The following is a 6,047-nucleotide window of genomic DNA, read 5'->3' on the forward strand; positions in this document are numbered from 1 at the left end:
ACATGGACACAGGGAGAGGAACGTCACACACCAGACCTGTCAGCTGGGGGGGTGGGGGAGGTAGGGGAAGGATTGCATTAGGAGAAATACCTAATGTGATTGATGGGTTGATGGGTGCAGCAAACAACCATGGCACATGTATACCTATGTAACAAACCTGCACGTTCTGCCCATGTATCCCAGAACTCAAAGTATAATAAAAAAAGAAAAAGAAAAAGAAAAAGAAGACATATATGTGGTCAACAAGCATATGAATAAAAGTTCAACATCACCAATCAGTAAAGAAATGCAAAAACCACAATGAGATACAATCTCACACCAGTCAGAATGGCTATTATTTAAAAGTAAAACAACAACAACAACAACAAGAAACAGATGCTGGTGAGGTTGCAGAGAAAAGGGAAAGCTTTCACAGCATTAGTGCAAGTGTAAATTAGTTCAACCATTGTGAAAGACAGTGTGGCAATTCCTCAATGACCTAGAAGCAGAAATACCATTTGACCCAGCAATCCCATTAATGAGTATATACCCAAAAGAATGTAAATCACTCTGTTATAAAGACACATGAACATGTATATTCATTGCAGCACTTATTCACAATAGCAAAGACATGGAATCAACCTAAATGCCTATCAATGATAGACTGGATAAAGAAAATGTAGTACATATACACATATTATGTAGCCCTAAAAAGGAATGAAATCGTGTCCTTTGCAGGGACTTGGATGGGTTTGGATAATATTATCCTCAGCAAACTCATGCAGAAACAGAAAACTAAACACTGCATCTTCTCACTTATAAGTGGGAGCTGAATGACAAAAACACATGGACACATGGAGAGAACAACACACACTGGGGGCTGTTGGAGGGGTAGAGGGAGGGAAAGCATCAGGAATAATAGGAATGGATGCTGGGCTTAATACGTAGGTGATGAGATGATCTGTGCAGCAAATCACCATGGCACACGTTTACCTATGTAACAAATCTGCACATCCTGCACATGTACCCCTGAACTTAAAATAAAAGTTGAAAGAAAAAAAGACATGGCACTACATGAGGGCTGGCCCAATAAGGACCCAATAAGACTCAGTGCAAATATTAACTTAGGATTGCATAATCTTAGCATTGAAAGGATCTTAGAAGTAAGACCTTGTGCATCACCTAACATTGGGGTTCCCTTTACCACATCCTTGTCAGAAGAACTCTGGGCCCTGCTTGAATGTTTTGGGAAGTTCAGAGCTTGCCAAAGTCTGTGCATTTCTCTGTGCATCAGCTCTGGCTATTAATAAATTCCTACTATTAAGCAAAACCTACTTCCAAGAAACTCCTCCTAGGAGCTAAGTCCATAGCTAAATAGAACAAAAAATTAAAAAAAAAATGAAGATAGATACCGTGTGTGTTTCTAGTGAAATCTTCTCCACCTCAACCATTCTCAAGTGCTTCCAGATCCTACTGAAAAATCAAGATCCAAATCTTTGCAATTGTAAAGAGACTGGAGAGCTACAGACCTCCGGAACCCCTCTTCATAGCTTTTTAGCTGTGACTTTAGAAAAGTTACTTATAGTTCCCTATAAAAAATAAAAAGTAACTATGTTTTCTTTCTTTTTTTTAAATTATACTTTAAGTTCTAGGGTACATGTGCACAACATGCAGGCTTGTTACATATGTACACATGTGCCATGTTGGTGTTCTGCACCCGTTAACTCATGATTTACATTAGGTATATCTCCTAATGCTGTCCCTCCTCCTGCTCCCCACTCCATGACAGGCCCTGGTGTGTGATGCTCCCCAACCTGTATCCAAGTGTTCTCATTGTTCAATTTTCACCTATGAGTGAGAACATGCAGTGTTTGGTTTGCTGTCCTTGCGATAGTTTGCTGAGAACGATGGTTTCCAGTTTCATCCATGTCCCTACAAAGGACATAAACTCATCCTTTTTTATGGCTGCATAAAATGCATAAAATATACATGGTGTGTATGTGCCACATTTTCTTAATCCAGTCTATCATTGATGGACATTTGGGTTGGCTCCAAGTCTTTGCTATTGTGAATAGTGCTGCAATAAACATACGTGTGCATATGTCTTTATAACAGCATGATGTATAATCTTTTGGGTATATACCCAGTAATGGGATGGCTGGGTCAAGTGGTACTTCTAGTTCTAGATCCTTGAGGAATCGCCACACTGTCTTCCACAATGGTTGAACTAGTTTACAATCCCACCAACAGTATAAAAGCATTCCTGTTTCTCCATATCCTCTTCAGCACCTGTTGTTTCCTGACTTTTTAATGATCGCCATTCTAACTGGTGTGAGATGGTATCTCATTGTGGTTTTGATTTGCATTTCTCTGATGGCCAGTGATGATGAGCATTTTTTCATGTGTCTGTTGGCTGCACAAATGTCTTCTTTTGAGAAGTGTCAGTTCATATCCTTTGCCCACTTTTTGATGGGGTTGTTTGATTTTTTCTTGTAAATTTGTTTAAGTTCTTTGTAGATTCTGGATATTAGCCCTTTATCAGATGAGTAGATTGCAAATATTTTCTCCCATTTTGTAGGTTGCCTGTTCACTCTGATGGTAGTTTCTTTTGCTGTGCAGAAGCTCTTTAGTTTAATTAGATCCCATTTATCAATTTTGGCTTTTGTTGCCACTGCTTTTGGTGTTTTAGACATGAAGTCCTTGCCCATGCCTATGTCCTGAATGGTATTGCCTAGGTTTTCTTCTAGGGTTTTTATGGTTTTAGGTCTAACATTTAAGTCTTTAATCCATCTTGAATTAATGCTTGTATAAGATGTAAGGAAGGGATCCAGTTTCAGCTTTCTACATATGGCTAGCCAGTTTTCCCAGCACCATTTATTAAATAGGGAATCCTTTCCCAATTTCTTGTTTTTGTCAGCTTTGTCAAAGATCAGATAGTTGTAGATGTGTGGTATTATTTCCGGGGTCTCTATTCTGTTCCATTGGTCTAAGTCTCTGTTTTGGTACCATTACCATGCTGTTTTGGTTCCTGTAGCCTTGTATTATAGTTTGAAGTCAGGTAGCGTGAAGCCTCCAGCTTTGTTTTTTTGGCTTAGGATTACCTTAGCAATGCGGGCTCTTTTTTGGTTCCATATGAACTTTAAAGTAGTTTTTTCCAATTCTATGAAAAAGTCATTTGTCACTTGATGGGGATGGCATTGAATTTATAAATTACCTTGGGCAGTATGGCCATTTTCACAATATTGATTCTTCCTATCCATGAGCATGGAATGTTCTTCCATTTGTTTTTGTCCTCTTTTATTTCATTGAGCAGTGGTTTGTAGTTCTCCCTGAAGAGGTCCTTCACATCCTTTGTAAGTTGGATTCCTAGGTATTTTATTCTCTTTGAAGCCATTGTGGATGGGAGTTCACTCATGATTTTGCTCTCTTTTTGTCTGTTATGGATGTATAGGAATGCTTGTGATTTTTGCACATTGATTTTGTATCCTGAGACTTTGCTAAATTTGCTTATCAGCTTAAGGAGATTTTGGACTGAGACTATGGGGTTTTCTAAGTATGCAATCATGTCATCTGCAAACAGGGACAATTTGACTTCTTCTTTTCCTAACTGAATACCTTTATTTCTTTCTTTTGCCTGACTGCCCTAGCCAGAACTTCCAACACTATGTTGAATAGGAGTGGTGAGAGAGGGCATTCCTGTCTTGTGCCAGTTGTCAAAGGGAATACTTCCAGTTTTTCCCATTCAGTATGATATTGGCTGTGGGTTTGTCATAAATAGCTCTTATTATTTTGAGATACGTCCCATCAATACCTAGTTTATTGAGAGTTTTTAGCATGACGAGCTGTTGAGTTTCTTTGAAGGTCTTTTCTGCATCTATTGAGATAATCATGTGATTTTTGTCATCGCTTCTGTTTATATGATGGATTACATTTATTGATTAGCATATGTTGAACCAGCCTTGCATCCCAGGGATGAAGTCAACTTGATCATGGTGGATAAGCTTTCTGATGTGCTGCTGGATTTGGTTTGCCAGTATTTTATTGAGAATTTTTGCATCAATGTTCATCAGGGATATTGGTCTAAAATTCTTTTTTTATTTTCAAAAAACCAGCTCCTGGATTCATTGATTTTTTGAAGGGTTTTTTGTGTCTCTATCTCCTTCAGTTCTGCTCTGATCTTAGTTATTTCTTGCCTTCTGCTGGCTTTTGAGTGTGTTTGCTCTTGCTTCCCTAGTTTTTTTAATTGTGATGTTAGGGTGTTAATTTTAGATCTTTCCTACTTTCTTTTGTGGGCATTTAGTGCTATAAATTTCCCGCTACACACTGCTTTCAATGTGTCCCAGAAATTCTGGTATGTTGTGTCTTTGTTCTCATTGGTTTTAAAGAACATCTTTATTTCTGCCTTCATTTCGTTTTGTACCCAGTAGTCATTCAGGAGCAGGTTGTTCTCTTTCCATGTAGTTGAACGGTTTTGATTGAGTTTCTTAGTCCTGAGTTCTAGTTTGATTGCCCTGTGGTCTGAGAGACAGTTTGTTATAATTTCTCTTCTTTTACATTTGCTGAGGAGTGTTTTATTTCCAACTGTGTGGTCAATTTTGGAATAAGTGTGATGTGGTGCTGAGAAGAACGTATATTCTGTTGATTTGGGGTGGAGAGTTCTGTAGACGTCTATTAGGTCTGCTTGGTACAGAGCTGAGTTCAATTCCTGGATATCCTTTTTAACTTTCTGTCTTGTTGATCTGTCTAGTGTTGACAGTGGGGTATTAAAGTCTCACATTATTATTGTGTGGGAATCTAAGTCTGTTTGTAGGTCTCTAAGGACTTGTTTTATGAATCTGGGTGCTCCTGTATTGGGTGCATATATATTTAGCATAATTAGCTCTTCTTGTTGAATTGATTCCTTTACCATTATGTAATGGCCTTCTTTATCTGTTTTGATCTTTTTTGGTTTAAAGTCTGTTTTATCAGAGACTAGGATTGCAACCCCTGCTTTTTTTTTGTTTGTTTGTTTTCCATTTTCTTGGTAGATCTTCTTCCATCCCCTTATTTTGAGCCTATGTGTGTCTCTGCATGTGAGATGGGTTTCCTGAATACAGCACACTGATGGGTCTTGACTCTTTATCCAATTTGCCATTCTGTGTCTTTTAATTGGAGCATTTAACCTGTTTACATTTAAGGTTAATATTGTTATGTGTGATTTTGATCCTGTCATTATAATTTTAGGTGGTTATTTTGCTCATTAGTTGATGCACTTTCTTCCTAACATTGATGATCTTTACAATTTGGCATGTTTTTCCAGTGTCTGATACCACTTTCAGTCCTTCCTTCAGGAGTTCTTGTAAGGCAGGTCTGGTAGTGACAAAATCTCTCAGCATTTTTTTGTCTGTAAAGGATTTTATTTCTCCTTTGCTTATGAAGCTTAGTTTGACTGGATATGAAATTCTGGGTTGAAAATTCTTTTCTTTAAGAATGTTGAATACTGGCCCCCACTCTCTTCTGGCTTGTAGAGTTCCTGCCAAGAGATCCACTGTTAGTCTTGTGGGCTTCCCTTTGTGGGTAACCCGACCTTTCTCTCTGGGTGCCATTAACATTTTTTCCTTCATTTCAACCATGGTGAATCTGACAATTATGTGTCTTGGAGTTGTTCTTCTTGAGGAGTATCTTTGTGGCATTCTCCGTATTTCCTGAATGTGAGTGTTGTCCTGTTTTGCTAAGTTGGGGAAGTTCTTCTGGATAATATCCTGAAGAGTGTTTTCCAACTTGGTTCCATTCTCCCCATCACTTTTAGGTACACCAATCAGACGTAGATTTGGTCTTTTCATGTAGTCTCATATTTCTTGGAGCCTTTCTTCATTTCTTCTTACTCTTTTTTCTGTAAACTTCTCTTCTTGCTTCACTTCATTCATTTGATCCTCAGTCACTGATACCCTTTCTTCCACTTGATCAACTTTTCTACTGAAGCTTGTGCATTCATCATGTAGTTCTCATGCCATGGTTTTCAGCTCCATCAGGTGATTTAAGCACTTCTGTACACTGTTTATTCTAGTTAGTCACTTGTCTAATCTTTT

This window comes from Macaca thibetana, chromosome 5, assembly GCF_024542745.1.
Source record: "Macaca thibetana thibetana isolate TM-01 chromosome 5, ASM2454274v1, whole genome shotgun sequence".
Classification (NCBI taxonomy): Eukaryota; Metazoa; Chordata; class Mammalia; order Primates; family Cercopithecidae; genus Macaca; species Macaca thibetana.